The sequence below is a fragment of the Notechis scutatus genome, chromosome 4 (assembly GCF_049901735.1).
Source record: "Notechis scutatus isolate UNSWTSFEM ecotype Mainland chromosome 4, rNotScu1.2, whole genome shotgun sequence".
Classification (NCBI taxonomy): domain Eukaryota; kingdom Metazoa; phylum Chordata; class Lepidosauria; order Squamata; family Elapidae; genus Notechis; species Notechis scutatus.
Genome location: NC_142012.1, coordinates 14,738,568 through 14,756,517, shown reverse-complemented (window position 1 = coordinate 14,756,517; position 17,950 = coordinate 14,738,568). Strand labels below are relative to the sequence as shown.

General features: G+C 42.4%; 1 protein-coding gene across 5 annotated transcripts in view; it reads right to left on the bottom strand.

The window, feature by feature from the left end:
* AFF1 (ALF transcription elongation factor 1) overlaps positions 1-15,976 on the bottom strand; it is a 175,624-nt gene extending 159,648 nt beyond the window's left edge. For 2 of the 5 annotated variants that reach the window (XM_026687924.2, XM_026687926.2), the window contains exon 1: positions 15,759-15,927. The gene's annotated coding sequence lies outside the window, so the exon portion shown is untranslated. Of the gene's footprint in view, positions 1-15,758 lie in introns of all 5 variants that reach the window. The other 3 variants (XM_026687925.2, XM_087962842.1, XM_087962838.1) reach the window with 3 other exon arrangements.
* Positions 15,977-17,950: the final 1,974 nt, after the last annotated feature.

Sequence of the window (17,950 nt, the reverse complement as noted above, 5' to 3'; positions counted from 1 at the left end):
AGACCCCTCACATCCCGGACATAAACTGTTTCAACTCCTTCCCTCAAAACGACGCTATAGAGCACTGCACATCAGAACAACTAGACACAAGGAGTTTTTTCCCCAAAAGCCATCACTCTGCTAAACAAATAATTCCCTCAACACTGTCCAACTATTTACAAAATCTGCACTACTATTACTATTAATCTTCCCATCACTCCTTATCACCCATCCCCTCCCACTTGTGACTGTATGACTGCAACTTTGTCGCTTGTACCCTTACGATTTATACGGACTGTTTCCTAGTATAATTTGATTGCTTATTGTACCCTATGACTATCATTAAGTGACGTACCTTATGATTCTCGACTCTTGACGAATGTATCTTTTCCTTTATGTATACTGAGAGTATTTTACACCAAGACAAATTCCTTGTGTGTCCAATCACACTTGGCCAATATTCTATTCTATTCTATTCTATTCTATTCTATTCTATTCTATTCTATTCTATTCTATTCTATTCTATTCTATTCTTATTCTTATTCTTATTCTTCTTATTCTATTCTATTCTATTCTATTCTGTGCAGGGCAACAAAAGAAGACCCAGCCGATCAGCTGGGACTCAATGGGAACCAGAGAATAGATGGGGGCGGGGCCAGTCAGAGGTGGCATTTGCCAGTTCTCCGAATTACTCAAAATTTCTGCTATGGGTTCTCCAGAGCTGGTCAGAACCTGCTGAATTGCCACCTCTGCCATTATGCCATATCTTGTGAGATAAACCAAGAGAGACTAGCAGCCACCAAGTAATCTAGCCTTATGCCACATGCAATAACTAGGACCTTCACTTGCAGCCAGAAGCTTACTGACAGGCAGCTTCTAAAACAGTGATATCACTTAGGCAATGGAATTGCACCCTAACATCCATCATGTCGCAGTAGCTACTGATCTAATTCTGCAGAAAAGGGAAGTTCTTTTCAAGTAAAAGCACCATTTGAGTGGTTAGTATCTTCACTTAAAATGCAAGATCCAACTGAGTTCAATCCTTTACAGGTAGTCCTCGACTTGAGACTACAACTGAGCCCCAAATTTTTGTTGTTAAGTGAGACATTCGTTAAGTGAGTTTTGCCCCATTTTGTGACTTTTCTTGCCACCATTGTTAAGTGAATCGCTGCGGTTGATTAGTTAGTAAACCGGTTGTTAAGTGAATCTGGCTTCCCCGTTGACTTTTCTTGTCAGATGGTCGCAAAAGGTGACACTGGGACACAGCAACAGTCTTAAGTATGAACCCGTTGCCAAGCCTCTGGACTTGGGTCACATAATCATGAGGATGCTGCAAAGGCCATAACCAACAACAAATCCCAACAACCGGTTCTCTGCCTGGTTGCTGGGTGGGAGTGGCCATGGTAGGCATGGAACTTCTGGGAGTGGCCGTTTTCCATCTTCTCCAGAGTCTGGAGGCTTCCCTTGGGCCTCTGGGAGGGCAAAAACGGCCTCCCCCGGGCTCCGGAGGCCCTTCGGAAGCCGGAAACAGGCCCAGAACTTCCGGGAGGGCCGTTTTTCGCCCTCCCAGAGCCTCCACGCAGAACCTGCACTTACCTGCGTCCAAAACGGACCGCATGGAGACTCCTGAGAGGGGAGGGGAGGGGAGGGGAGGGACAGTCGGTCAGTACAACTACCAGTTCAGCAAACCAGATGTAAATTTAACATCTGATTCTCCCAAACCAGCCTGAACTGGCTGAATCTCACCCCTGGTCATAACTGTGAAAAACGGCCATAAGTCACTTTTTTCAGTGGCATTGTAACTTTGAACAGTCATTAAACGAACCGTTGTTAAGTCAAGGACTCTCTGTATTTACTTATAACTACCCTGTTTCTCCAACAATACGGCCTCCCCCAATAGGAAGTCCCAGCATGTTTTATAGGCATGAAATGAAATTAAGCCCCTCCCCCCAAATTAAGGCCTATATTAAAACAAGCGAAATGGGGGGAATGGTGGGGGGCTTGCCGTTAGGAAATACTTTTGTTGCACACCGGATATGGTGCTGCCTGCGTTGACCCCGATACGAAGTGCTCCACCAATGCCGAGGTCAACATCCAACCTGTCACCACCTGCCCGCCCAAGATGCAAGGGGGAATTAAGTCACCCCGAAAAGACGAGCCAGCCATTTTTTCGGGCTCAAAAAAAAAAAAACGTGGCCTTATTATATGAGAAACACGGTAATGGATGGAATCTTGCCAAACTAAAGCTATTAAACTTTCCAGCCTACTTGATAGATCCTAAGTCCTAAGAGATTCTAGAGCAGGCCTGTCAAACTGGGGGCCCGCAGGCCGTATCCGGACCATGAAGGCCACGCCCAACCCAGCTCTGCAAAGGCAAAAAAAAGCTTCACGATACGTCACGATCCGGCTGCCCTGTTGTAGAGTGTGGCTACCCTGAACCTCTTCCCGGTGCTCCACCCACTCCAGGACCGTGCAGTCTCTTAATCTGGGAAACCTCTGGGTGGCAAAAGTCTCGCCCACTCTTCCTGCAGGTGCACATTCCATCCAGGCCACTTGAGATCTAGGCAGGAGCCATCCACCCAAGGTTCTTCAAAACATTCAAAATCATTAGAGGTTGTTACATGTTGTTAACAAAATACTTAGCATTTAAATAGCTATTTATAAAACGATTGTTAAAGAGTGTAGTAAATCAGACATTCAACAACAGACATGGAATAAGGAATGCCCCGCTTGAATATTTATATATATATATATATATATATATTGATGGAAGTTTAGTTCAGAAACTCTAGGCCAGGGTCTCCAACCTTGGCAACTTTAAGCCTGGCAGACTTCAACTCCCAGAATTATGGGAGTATAAGTCCTCCAGGCTTAAAGTTTTTTTTTTTTTTTATGTATTTGTCAAAAGCTTACAATATAACAGAAACAAGAATAAACATAAGTTAAAATACAAGAAATAGGAACTAATAATTGGGGACAATAGGAGAGGGACAGTAGGCACAATTGTGCTTATGCCAAGTTGCCAAGACCCTGCTCTAGGTCACATTTCTATATAGAATTAGTCCTCAACATACAGTCAATTGAGCCCAAAATGTCTGTTGCTAAGCGAGACAATTGCTAAGTAAGTTTTGTCCCATTTTTACGACCTTTCTTGTCACAGTTGTTAAGTGAAATCTGGCTTCCCACTGACTTTGCTTGTCAGAAGGTCGCAAAAGGGGATCACAAGACCTCAGGACACTGCAACCGTCATAAATATGTGTCAGTTGCCACGCGTCTGAATTTTGCTCACACAATCATAGGGCTGCTGTAACTAGTGCCGTTGTAACTTCTAAAGGTGACTCAACAAATGGTTGTAAGTTGAGATGTACCTGTGGAACATACATGGAGGGGGGAAGTAGCAATATGTCTTTTCAAAATGAACTACTTAATTTAGCTAATTAATTTAGATGCGGCGTTCAAAATGCAATGCAGCCCTTCATGCGCTATTCAGTACTGTCTCCCTTTTGACCAAGCTGTTTCCCATTTGTTTATTATGTTCTGCAAAATTCATGTGTATGCGGATGTTGTTCTGAATTAAATGCCAATTGTTAGAAAACTAATGAGACAATAGAAATTCATATGACAGCACAATGCTCATTGTAGGTGCTTAAATTTCCATCTGTAGAAATTATTAAATAGTTATAGGTTGATCATTTAATTCTGTAAAATAAATATATGGATAAAATTAGCTCCGCTTAGTGCCAAAGCCATGGGTTTTATTAGCTTTTCCTTTTTTAATATGATCGAAAAGTAGCAATGCTTCTGTCTGATAAAAAAATGCATGCTTCATCCACATTTTTTTACTTTCTTTTATATTCTACTCTTTGCAAATGACAGTAAGACAAAGTACTCCGCACGGATTAGAAAGATGTTTTTTTAATGACACTGAGGGAAGGAGCTGTTCTTCAAAACAAGCATTGTTTTTCAAAGCTTTAGCCAGGAATGTCAAATACAGCCGTGCAGCTGCATATATGACTTATTTTGTGAACTCTCAATCTTTCTCACTCTTTCTCACTCCAAATTGTCCTTGAATATATTTGCACCAGACCTGGTGATTTAATGGGTGGCTTAGGTTCCATGGAGTCAACAGAGTGATGGAACAGAGCTGTTGCAAAATCCATAGCTATACGATATCTGTATTAAGATCGGCCAAAATACACAAAGGGGTGTGCCACTTTCTGAGTCCTTCTAAAACTCTTGATTAATCCCCATTTTTCCTCAGAAAACTCCACAGCCTTTGGGTGGTTTCAATTGGTTTTAATCAAAGAATGGCTCCTTTTCCTCTCTTCTTTTCTTCCTTTCTCCCTTCTTTCCAAAATCATGTAAAAAGTTCTGATAGGAAAAATGAGAGCAAATTTAATGAAAAGCCTAATGTAGCCAGGAAAAAGTAGGATCTCGTATTTTATGGTGTATCAGAGCTGGCCCATATATTCTAGCTAGCCAATGGAGGCTAAAGTAAGAATATTTGCTGGAGAAGAGGATTTCCTAATTGAGGAAACATTTGTTTCAATAACTTTTAAGGTAGTAACAGACAGCGGAGCATGTGGACCAGGCTGAATTTTTTTTTTTTTTTTGAAATCAGTTTTCCAAGTCCAAAAACTAGAAAAACACAAACTGGTGAATTCAAAAATGGTTAGCGTCCAATTGAATGTACTCAATGCTGCTTTTCTAGAAGAAAAGGCAATGCATAATATATGCAGCACTTTTTTTTTTATTAAGAAATAATGAAGTTATCTTGGATATGGAGCAATGTTCCTTTAACCACAGAGGTGTGCAAGATTTCACTTTCTGTCTGGGTAAGGCTGCCAACCAGTTATCTCTGTTCTTATTATCTCTTGTGGACTGCAAATCAGCGAGGTTTCACAGGATGCTAACATGTACCGATTAGCAATGAATGGTTTTACCAAATCACTTGCAGGTTGTCAGGGTCAGAAATTTGTGCTGGCTCAGAAATTCGTGCTGTGTCAAATCGCACCCAGCACAATTGGTATGATGTGACGGGAGTCTGTGTAGCTCCAGTTTTCAGAACATGAAAAGCAGGAAAAACAAAACCTGGGAAAATGTGACTGTAGGAGTGTTTCTCCAACCATAAGGGTCCATGAAAAATCCTATTCCATGTTTTTCTTCTCACCGGTTGTGTTTGAAAGGAAAACATTTCAACTTAGGCAGTTTTCACTTGAAATGCAGCCTAAAGCAAATTCTGAACAGAAGCCACAAGGCTGGCTATTTTAAGGTGGGCTACGCTGAAAGCATGCAATTTCACTAAGCCCACTATTTTGGAGACCTGTCAGTTGAGATGGACTCTCAAAAGTTCTAAATCAACTCTAATTATAATCAAGAAAAACTATAACAATCGTGCACAATCAATATTTACATAAACTTTATTAAAACAATTCATGTTCATGCATTGTTAGATTAAATATTGTTCTGGCTTTTCTCCATCCATTTATTTTATCCTAGTACCATTCATTTTTTGATGTGACGTCTTCAGATTGGTTACTCAAAAAAAAAAATCCAATGTGATTTTGGCCAGGGGGGGAAAAAACCCTTCACGTCAGTTTATTTTGTGAATTTATATTTTGGGTTAAACATTTTGAGTAATGATGCCAGGGTAGGATATATAAATAATCCAAAGGTTGCTCATCTTTATTAATTCAGATGAGCTGAATACATAATTACTGTAATAACTATCCTCTTTACTTCCAATGTATTCATTAAATGCAGACACTATTTTTAATGCTTTTAATTTCTCTATTTCACAATCTTTAGATCTGTAGTTATCATTAATTAATGTACTGAATTTAGACACCTCTCCAAGAGTGATTTGGGGCAGCTTACAATTTGAGGTAACATTAAACACAGGGTAACATAAATGAGGATTTTCAGACTATGAAAACTGCAGGCTAATGAAATAATATAAATAACAATAAGAGAAGGGAATAAAGCTATCGGGACATAGTTCATTCAAGAGTTTTACCCTCTGCACATGCTCATCCCATTGTTTGGCTCAGAACTTGAGGAAGAACCAAGTCTTTGGAGCCCTGCAGAAGAACAAAAGGATTCAGGACTCTCCAAATCTCAGGGGAATTTTGTTCCATAGGGCAGGGGCTACACCAGGGAAGTTGTATCCTGGGCCCCCACTAATGAATTCATGGAAGGGACTTGAAGCATGCCCATTATGCAGTGGTGGGATTCAAATTCTTTTACTACCGATTCTGTGGGTGTGGCTTGGTGGGCATGGCTTGGTGGGCATGGCAGGGGAAGGATATTGCAAAATCTCCATTCCCTCCCCATCCCACTAACCTGATTTCCAGCTCAATTCTCCTGCACGAGTCAAAAAGAGGGCTCTGAAAATATTTACAGACCCCTCACATCCCGGACATGTTTCAACTCCTTCCCTCAAAACGACGCTATAGAGCACTGCACATCAGAACAACTAGACACAAGGAGTTTTTTCCCCAAAAGCCATCACTCTGCTAAACAAATAATTCCCTCAACACTGTCCAACTATTTACAAAATCTGCACTACTATTACTATTAATCTTCCCATCACTCCTTATCACCCATCCCCTCCCACTTGTGACTGTATGACTGCAACTTTGTCGCTTGTACCCTTACGATTTATACGGACTGTTTCCTAGTATAATTTGATTGCTTATTGTACCCTATGACTATCATTAAGTGACGTACCTTATGATTCTCGACTCTTGACGAATGTATCTTTTCCTTTATGTATACTGAGAGTATTTTACACCAAGACAAATTCCTTGTGTGTCCAATCACACTTGGCCAATATTCTATTCTATTCTATTCTATTCTATTCTATTCTATTCTATTCTATTCTATTCTATTCTATTCTTATTCTTATTCTTATTCTTATTCTTATTCTTCTTATTCTATTCTATTCTATTCTATTCTGTGCAGGGCAACAAAAGAAGACCCAGCCGATCAGCTGGGACTCAATGGGAACCAGAGAATAGATGGGGGCGGGGCCAGTCAGAGGTGGCATTTGCCAGTTCTCCGAATTACTCAAAATTTCTGCTATGGGTTCTCCAGAGCTGGTCAGAACCTGCTGAATTGCCACCTCTGCCATTATGCCATATCTTGTGAGATAAACCAAGAGAGACTAGCAGCCACCAAGTAATCTAGCCTTATGCCACATGCAATAACTAGGACCTTCACTTGCAGCCAGAAGCTTACTGACAGGCAGCTTCTAAAACAGTGATACCACTTAGGCAATGGAATTGCACCCTAACATCCATCATGTCGCAGTAGCTACTGATCTAATTCTGCAGAAAAGGGAAGTTCTTTTCAAGTAAAAGCACCATTTGAGTGGTTAGTATCTTCACTTAAAACGCAAGATCCAACTGAGTTCAATCCTTTACAGGTAGTCCTCGACTTGAGACTACAATTGAGCCCCAAATTTTTGTTGTTAAGTGAGACAGTCATTAAGTGAGTTTTGCCCCATTTTGTGACTTTTCTTGCCACCATTGTTAAGTGGATCGCTGCGGTTGATTAGTTAGTAAACCGGTTGTTAAGTGAATCTGGCTTCCCCGTTGACTTTTCTTGTCGGATGGTCGCAAAAGGTGACACTGGGACACAGCAACAGTCTTAAGTATGAACCCGTTGCCAAGCCTCTGGACTTGGGTCACATAATCATGAGGATGCTGCAAAGGCCATAACCAACAACAAATCCCAACAACCGTTTCTCTGCCTGGTTGCTGGGTGGGAGTGGCCATGGTAGGCATGGAACTTCTGGGAGTGGCCGTTTTCCATCTTCTCCAGAGTCTGGAGGCTTCCCTTGGGCCTCTGGGAGGGCAAAAACGGCCTCCCCTGGGCTCCGGAGGCCCTTCGGAAGCCGGAAACAGGCCCAGAACTTCCGGGAGGGCGTTTTTCGCCCTCCCAGAGCCTCCACGCAGAACCTGCACTTACCTGCGTCCAAAACGGACCGCATGGAGACTCCTGAGAGGGGAGGGGAGGGGAGGGGAGGGACAGTCGGTCAGTTCAACTACCGGTTCAGCAAACCAGATGTAAATTTAACATCTGATTCTCCCAAACCAGCCCGAACTGGCTGAATCTCACCCCTGGTCATAACTGTGAAAAACGGCCATAAGTCACTTTTTTCAGTGGCATTGTAACTTTGAACAGTCATTAAACGAACCGTTGTTAAGTCAAGAACTCTCTGTATTTACTTATAACTACCCTGTTTCTCCAACAATACGGCCTCCCCCAATAGGAAGTCCCAGCATGTTTTATAGGCATGAAATGAAATTAAGCCCCTCCCCCCAAATTAAGGCCTATATTAAAACAAGCGAAATGGGGGGGAATGGTGGGGGGGGCTTGCCGTTAGGAAGTACTTTTGTTGCACACCCGGATATGGTGCTGCCTGCGTTGACCCCGATACGAAGTGCTCCACCAATGCCGAGGTCAACATCCAACCTGTCACCACCTGCCCGCCCAAAGATGCAAGGGGGGGAATTAAGTCACCCCCGAAAAGACGAGCCAGCCATTTTTTCGGGGCTCAAAAAAAAAAAAAGACGTGGCCTTATTATATGAGAAACACGGTAATGGATGGAATCTTGCCAAACTAAAGCTATTAAACTTTCCAGCCTACTTGATAGATCCTAAGTCCTAAGAGATTCTAGAGCAGGCCTGTCAAACTGGTGGCCCGCAGGCCGTATCCGGAGCATGAAGGCCACGCCCAACCCAGCTCTGCAAAGGCAAAAAAAAAGCTTCACGATACGTCACGATCCGGCTGCCCTGTTGTAGAGTGTGGCTACCCTGAACCTCTTCCCCGGTGCTCCACCCACTCCAGGACCGTGCAGTCTCTTAATCTGGGAAACCTCTGGGTTGGCAAAAGTCTCGCCCACTCTTCCTGCAGGTGCACATTCCATCCAGGCCACTTGAGATCTAGGCAGGAGCCATCCACCCAAGGTTCTTCAAAACATTCAAAATCATTAGAGGTTGTTACATGTTGTTAACAAAATACTTAGCATTTAAATAGCTATTTATAAAACGATTGTTAAAGAGTGTAGTAAATCAGACATTCAACAACAGACATGGAATAAGGAATGCCCCGCTGGAATATTTATATATATATATATATATATATATTGATGGAAGTTTAGTTCAGAAACTCTAGGTCAGGGCTCTCCAACCTTGGCAACTTTAAGCCTGGCAGACTTCAACTCCCAGAATTATGGGAGTATAAGTCCTCCAGGCTTAAAGTTTATTTTATTTTTTTATGTATTTGTCAAAAGCTTACAATATAACAGAAACAAGAATAAACATAAGTTAAAATACAAGAAATAGGAACTAATAATTGGGGACAATAGGAGAGGGACAGTAGGCACAATTGTGCGCTTATGCCAAGTTGCCAAGACCCCTGCTCTAGGTCACATTTCTATATAGAATTAGTCCTCAACATACAGTCAATTGAGCCCAAAATGTCTGTTGCTAAGCGAGACAATTGCTAAGTAAGTTTTGTCCCATTTTTACGACCTTTCTCGTCACAGTTGTTAAGTGAAATCTGGCTTCCCCACTGACTTTGCTTGTCAGAAGGTCGCAAAAGGGGATCACAAGACCCCAGGACACTGCAACCGTCATAAATATGTGTCAGTTGCCACGCGTCTGAATTTTGCTCACACAATCATAGGGCTGCTGTAACTAGTGCCGTTGTAACTTCTAAAGGTGACTCAACAAATGGTTGTAAGTCTTGATGTACCTGTGGAACATACATGGAGGGGGGGAAGTAGCAATATGTCTTTTCAAAATGAACTACTTAATTTAGCTAATTAATTTAGATGCGGCGTTTAAAATGCAATGCAGCCCTTCATGCGCTATTCAGTACTGTCTCCCCTTTTGACCGAAGCTGTTTCCCATTTGTTTATTATGTTCTGCAAAATTCATGTGTATGCGGATGTTGTTCTGAATTAAATGCCAATTGTTAGAAAACTAATGAGACAATAGAAATTCATATGACAGCACAATGCTCATTGTAGGTGCTTAAATTTCCATCTGTAGAAATTATTAAATAGTTATAGGTTGATCATTTAATTCTGTAAAATAAATATATGGATAAAATTAGCTCCGCTTAGTGCCAAAGCCATGGGTTTTATTAGCTTTTCCTTTTTTTAATATGATCGAAAGGTAGCAATGCTTCTGTCTGATAAAAAAAATGCATGCTTTATCCACATTTTTTTTTACTTTCTTTTATATTCTACTCTTTGCAAATGACAGTAAGACAAAGTACCCCGCACGGATTAGAAAGATGTTTTTTTAATGACACTGAGGGAAGGAGCTGTTCTTCAAAACAAGCATTGTTTTTCAAAGCTTTAGCCAGGAATGTCAAATACAGCCGTGCAGCTGCATATATGACTTATTTTGTGAACTCTCAATCTTTCTCACTCTTTCTCACTCCAAATTGTCCTTGAATATATTTGCACCAGACCTGGTGATTTAATGGGTGGCTTAGGTTCCATGGAGTCAACAGAGTGACGGAACAGAGCTGTTGCAAAATCCATAGCTATACGATATCTGTATTAAGATCGGCCAAAATACACAAAGGGGTGTGCCACTTTCTGAGTCCTTCTAAAACTCTTGATTAATCCCCATTTCAGCAAGTCAGAAAACTCGCACAGCCTTTGGGTGGTTTCAATTGATTTTAATCAAAGAATGGCTAAGAATTCTGGTTTTGGTTTTCCATAAGCACTTTGGCAGAAAACCTTTAAGTACAGATAGTCTTCGACATACAACCCCAGTTGAGGCCAAACATTTCTGTGGTTAAGCAAGACGTTTTTGCTCACTGAGCCCCCCCCCCATTTTACAACCTTTCTTGCCACCGCTGTTAAATGAATCATCGCAGCTGATAAAGTTAGTAACCTGGTTGTTAAGTGAATCTGGCTTTCCTCCATTGACTTCGCTTGTCAGAAACAGTGGTGGGATTCAATTTTTTTTACTACCGGTTCTGTGGGCTTGGTGGGGCGTGGTGTGTCTTGGTGGAAAGGTTACTGCAAAATCTCCATTCCCTCCCCGCCCCATTAACCTGCTTTCCAGCTCCGTTCTCCTGTGTAGGGAAACAAAAGAAGACCCAGCCAATCAGCTGGGACCCAGGAGGCAGAAAATAGATGGGGGTGGGGCCGGTCAGAGGTGGGATTTGCCAAATCTCTGAACTACTCAAAATTTCCGCTACCGGTTCTCCAGAACCTGTCAGAACTGGCTGAATACCACCTCTGGTCAGAAGGTCGAAAAGGGAATCACATGATCTTGGGACACAGCAACGGTCATAAGTATGAATCCGTTGCCATTCATCTGAATTTTGATCATATGGTCACGGGGATGCTACAAAGTGTGAAAAACGGTCACAAGTCACTTTTTTCCGGTGCTGTTGTAACTTTGAACAGTCACTAAGTAAGCTTTTGTAAGTAAAGAACTGTCTGTGTAGATCCCAAGGAACACAGTAACAAATATGAACCAAGGGGAAGAGCTGAGTTCAAGACTACTGAAGAAGAGACCTCCAGTGCTTCAATACCACACAGTAACGATTATCTAGAGGTACTTTTTGCTCAGACAAAAATTTGCTCTAAACAATAAATGCAATAACAAACATCACAATGGGCCTACCTCTCTCTTACCACATCATTAATGTAATCATTATTTAATTATTTATTTATTTATTTATTTATTTGATTTGCCAATTGTTTACAAGATAATAAGTATAAGAGTATACATAGTTGTGAATACATGAAATGGGTACATATATGAAAAATAAAAGAATAAGAGAAACAATAGGACAGGGACGGTAGGCACGTTGGTGCGCTTTATGCACGCTTCCCTACAGACCTCTTAGGAAAGGGGTGAGGTCAATAGTAGACAGTCTAAGGCAGGGGTCCCCAACCATCGTCCGTGGACCGGTCCCGGTCCGTGGGAACAAGTCCTACTGGCCGCTGGCGGGCGCGCGCCATTCTTGATGAAAAAGCTCCGGTGAGCTTTTCCGGTAGAAAGCTCACCGGAAGCACTTTTTCATCAAAAAGATGGCGGGCGGAAGAGCTTTTCCGTGAGCTTCTAGAAAGCTATTTCTACCCGAAAAGCTCATCGAAGGTTATACGCTTATTTGATGAAAAAGTGCTTCCGGTGAGGTCACCGGAAGCACTTTTTCATCAAAAGATGGCGCGCCAGCTATGCCGGTACCGGGCCGCGCCATAAAAAGGTTGGGGATACCGGGCCGCGCGCGTAAAAAGGTTGGGGATCACTGGTCTAAGGTTAAACTTCTGCATTTTCAAATTCATTTCAAGACCGTCTGCAACTATACTATTACAGTCACACCATTTCACTTTCAGTGGATGCTCTAAATATGTCAAAATCTACCTACAGCAGCTTTTTTTCCCTGCCCTGTCAATTTGTAAGATGTATAGACTTTTAACTCCCAGAATTCCCCAGCCAGCATGGCTGCCTGGGGAATCCTGGGCGTTAAAAGTCCACACTTCTTAAAGTTGTCAAAGTTGAGAAACATTGCTCTACAGTACAAGTTGTCCTCAACGTACGACCATAATTGAGCCCAAAATTTATGCTGCTAAGTGAGAAATTTGTTAGGTGGGTTCCCCCCCTCCCCCCATTTTGCGACTTTTCTTGCCACGTTTGTTAAATGAATTAGTGCAGTTATTCAATTAGTAACAACTTGCCTCCGGAAGTTGTAAATGCTTCAACCCTGGCAGTTTTTAAGCAGAGATTGGACAACCATTTGTCTGAAATGGTATAGGGCAGGGGTCTCCAACCCTGGCAACGTTAAGACTTGTGGACGTCAACTCCCAGAATTCCTCAAACAGCTTTGCTGGCTGAGGAATTCTGTGAGTTGACGTCCACAAGTCTTAAAGTTGCCAAGGTTGGAGACCCCTGGTATAGGGCAAGGGTCTTCAAACTTGGCCACTTTAAGACTTGTGGACTTCAACTCCCAGAATTCCTGAGCTAACATGACTGGAGGAGGAGGAATTCTGGGAGTTGAAGTCCACAAGTCTTAAAGCTGTCACGTTTGAAGACCCCCTGGTATAGGGTTTCCTGCCTAAGCACAGGGTTGGACTAGAAGACCTCCAGGGTCTCCTCTGTGATTCTATTGCCTTCTAAAACAACACCATTGTTAAGTGAATCTGGCTTCCCCATTAATCTGGCTGGTCAGAAGGTTGCAAAAGGGGCTCACTTGACACACACACACACCCCGGACACTGCAACCATTGTAAATGTGAATCAGTTGTCAAGCATCCAAACGTAAATCACGTGACTATGGGGATACCACAATGGTCATAAGTGTGAAAAGTGGTCATAAGTTACCATTTTTTTCAGCGTTAACTTTGAGCAGTCACTAAGCGAATTGTTGTAACTCAAGGACTACCTGTATCAGCACTGCATAATTTAGAATATGCACACAGCGTGGTTGGGAACAATCCTCAGAGCCCTTGAAACCCCCCATAATTTATGATACAGTGGAGCCTCGGGTTGCGACCGTAATCCGTTCCCGGACTCTGGTCAAGACCAGATTTGGTCGTGTCCGGAAGCATGACCGACTGAGTATGCGCGCATTCAAAAAAAATGGGAAATAGGCAAGAAAAGGGAATCTTTCCGCGCCAATTTTGTTCACCACCCGATTTTTGAATCGTGACCCGGTTTAAAAATTGGTTGGATTTTTTGTTCACCACTCGATTTGGTTGCAAACAGGAGCGTTCGCCACCCGAGGTTCCACTGTACTTGGAAAGACAGAGGGAAACGATAACATCACTGTATTAACTCTTGCTAGCGCTTGCAGTGCAATTTAAAGTATTTTTATGTTTTATTTGTGCTTTGAGTCCTTTTTGTTTTTTGGCTGCACCAGAACAACCTCCATCACCCATTTTAGGGAATGTAACCTCCAGAGTTGGTCTCCAATGAAATGAAGACTTGAAATATCTCCAGCTTCATAATTGGAAAATACCGTCCTGTTTTTTCCTTCTTCTTTCTCTGCACTCTCTCTACCCTGATTCAGCAGAGTGGCTCTACTTTTTCAGAGCTTATACACAATAAACAAAGCAATTTAAGAAATATAATTCAACCTAACATCTTCTCTGCAATCGATTTTGCATTGAAAGAAGTGCTTGCACCCTTGCTACACAACTGTGAACGTTTACACAACGTCCATCAGCTTACTCCTCAGTGAATCCTACACGTCCATTACACCAAGAAGGGGAATTTATTGCCACATCCCAATCTAACAGCAACCACTTATGGCAGGGGTCTCCAACCTTGGCAACTTTAAGCCTTGGCGGACTTCAACTCCCAGAATTCCCCAGTTCTGGGAGTTGAAGTCCGCCAAGGCTTAAAGTTGTCAAGGTTGGAGACCCCTGACTTATGGCATAAAGCAATTTCTTCATGAGAGAAAAGATCTTCCTTTTTAAAAAAAATTTAAAGAAATTTAAGCAGGTGGATGTTTTTTTTCTTCTTCTTAAAAATGAAAAGCTGAATGAACCGAAGAAGCTTCTTGGATGAGAAGTGAAACATCTTCAAAGTGGGGGCAGGGGGGACCCAAGAAAGTCCAATTAATTTTGGGAAAAAGCACCGTTTGGGACAACCATGACATGGGTGGCTGAGAATCTCCTCCATCGACATTTTGTTTTTTTAAAAATTCGAATTTGTAGCACATATTGTTGCGCGTGCACCCTAAGAATGCAAAAAAGGAGTGGATCGCGTCCCCAGAGAGAGCGCGAATGACTCGCAACTCCGAAAACGCGACTTTAAAAAAAAACCAATCAAAGTAACAATTTTAAAAAAGAAAGTTAAGAAAGAAGAAACATTTTGAACAAAATCTTGTCAACAAATCCCGGGCACGTTCCTCTTGCCATTCAAGCTGGATGCAGCCAAGCAAACACCAACCCACGTCACACCCGCCTTGCATGCATAACAATGAGAAACCCAGAAGCACACACACACACACACAAAACACACACAACACAACACACACACACTCGTTCCTTGCCCTGACTTCCAAACCCTCCATCTAGCCCACACAGAAAAAGAGTGAGAGAGAAGGGAGAGAGAGAGAGAGAGAGAGAGAGGGAGAAAGAGAGAAAAGAGACAGAGAAATGGAGAAAGAAAGTGAGAGAGAGAAAGAGAGAGGGAGAAAACGAGAGAGAAGGAGAGAGATCTGCGTGCAAATCCCCTGCGAGACTCGATCGTCGCTTTGAAAAGCCAGGATCCCAGGATTTGCAAAAGGGAAAGGCGGGGTGGGGGGTGGGGGGTGGGGGGTGGGAGACGCAGGGAAAGTTAGAACAAACAAGGAAAAGAAGGGAAGGGAAGGGAGCCCTTTTATGAACCAAATCCTCTTCTCCCCCTCAAACACCTTTATTTCCCCTCTGTCCTCCAGGAATGGAAATCTTCCTTCCCCTGCAAGCCAGAAATAGAAACTTTCTCATTTTTTAATTGCAATGCATTATATTTTTTTAACTTTTTATTTTTTTTTATTGCTGAATGGAAATCTTTATTCTCTGCAAGCCAGAAATAGAAACTTTCTTATGTTTTACGTTTTTAATTGCAATGCATTATAATATATATATATATATTTATTTTTATTTATTTTTTGCTGAACGGAAATCTTCCTTCTCTGCAAATCAGAAATAGAAACTTTCTTAGGTTTTAATTGCAATGCATTGGTTTTTTTTTAAAAAAATATTTATTAAAAGGGAAGAGGGAGGGGGAGAAAAAAAAAAGGTCTCTCTCACCTTGATTCAATCCATGCAGTGCCCCATCGGGAGGCGAGAGGATCATTAACGGGGCGCCTGGAGCCTCCGCACCAGCCTTCTCCAGCCAGCCGAGGCAGGTGAAGTGGGCGGGCAGAAGAAACAAAGTTATCAGAGCAGCTTTTGACGTTCGTTGGCTCGCTGGTTCTCCCCCCTCCGGCCAGCGGGGCTGTTACGGGAGCAGCAGCTGGAACTGGGTCACGTGGGGGAGAGGCTGGCCCAGCCTTCTCGGGATTGGCCCGCCCAGGCCGTCAACCGGGGAGCAAATCCAGACAGGTTTTAGCCCCGCCCACCTAGGCATTGACAGACGCCCACACACTTCGTCAGACCGCCCCGAAGCGTCTCCGGAAAAACCCGAAGAGTTGGGTTGTGTGGTAACCCTCGTTACCCCTATTCCCAATGAGAGGAAGAATCGCTTGGGAATATTAAAAAAAAAAAAACAACGTTAAAAAGCCCCGGTGATTTTATGAATGCAGTGTTTGATTTTTATAATGCAATGATTTTATAATTCAAATTACAGACAGATATATAACATGTATTAAGAAGATCAATGAGAAAGAGTATTAAAAGAAGAAAAACATGTATAGGTATATGTATATGTATGTATGGTATTCAACTTTGTTCAGGTATTTTCCCACGTCATTGTAGTTGTGCTTTTAAAGTTGTAGCAACGTTTTGGCAGAGTCTCATCTGCCATCATCAGGCTTCTGTATAGTGTTCATCTGTGGGTCAGATTTTCACAGCCGTTTCAGTTTTAATTTTGGGGCTAGCCTACTGCTGTGCCAGAATGGTTTTTTCTTAATCCTGATTGGTTGGGAGTCTTGGTCTGTGTTTATTGGTCTTGGAGTTTGCACTAATCTACAAAAAAACAGATGGCACACTAGGACACACCATATACCAGAAGAAAACACACACCAACCGCTACCTCAACGCCCAATCCCACCACTACCCAACACAGATAAACTCCGTGGCCAAAACACTATTTGCCAGAACCAAACGCCTAGCAGACAAGACACACATAAAGACTGAACTATGCACCCTGACTAAAGTACTGACAGCTAACGGCTTCCACAAAAGCAAAATCACCGGCTTGATCCACAAAAACATACTGAGACATAATGGAGACCTAGAAGATGAAGAGACCTATGAAACAGCTGTCCTGCCCTACATAAGAGGTACTACAGACAAAATCAGTAAGATACTACACAGGCAGCACATCAAGACTGCCTTCAAAACAGACAGAAAAATAGCAGCCATCCTAAGAAACCCCAAAGATAAAATTGACCTGGAAAACCAAGGCATATACGAAGTCCCATGTGCATCATGCCCTGCCACATACATTGGACAGACCAATAGAAGAATAAGTACCCGCCTGGATGAACACAAAAATGCAGTCAAAAAGCTGGAACACACTTCCTCACTAGTCCAGCACATGGAAGCCACAGGTCATAGCATCAACTTCAATGGCACCAAAACCCTAGCCACTATAGAAAACCCCAGCCACAGAATTATCAGAGAAGCGACAGAGATTGAAAAAAGACCTGAAAGCGTGAATAGAAGAGATGATTCCACCAGACTGTCAATTATTTGGAAGCCTGCACTCACAAACAAAAAAATCTCCACACCACAAGCCAGGCAAACACCTGGGCACAAACAGATCCCCCCCACATACCTCCAGCTCAAACACACCCCAACCAGGCACCCAGATGAAACCTAGCTTCCTAATAAATGATAGCCATCCATTTACTCAGAGCCAAGCTGCACTAAAAGCCTCCAATACAGGAACACAATGTTGCCAGCCAATCAAGACAAAAAAAGCCACAAAACAGACAGAAGGTATTAGAAACACCAATCAAGCAGAACACAGCAAACTCCAAGACCAATAAACACAGACCAAGACTCCCAACCAATCAGGATGAAGAAAACATTCTGGCACAGCAGTAGGCTAGCCCCAAATTTAAAACTGAAACGGCTGTGGAAGTCTGACACACAGACTAACACAATACAGAAGCCTGATGATGGCAGATGAGATTCTGCCGAAACGTTGCTACAACTTTAAAAGCACAACTATAATGACGTGGGAAAATACCCGAACAAAGCTGAATACCACACATACACACACACACACAGTATTTAAAATGTTTATGAAATATACATATACATACACATCACAC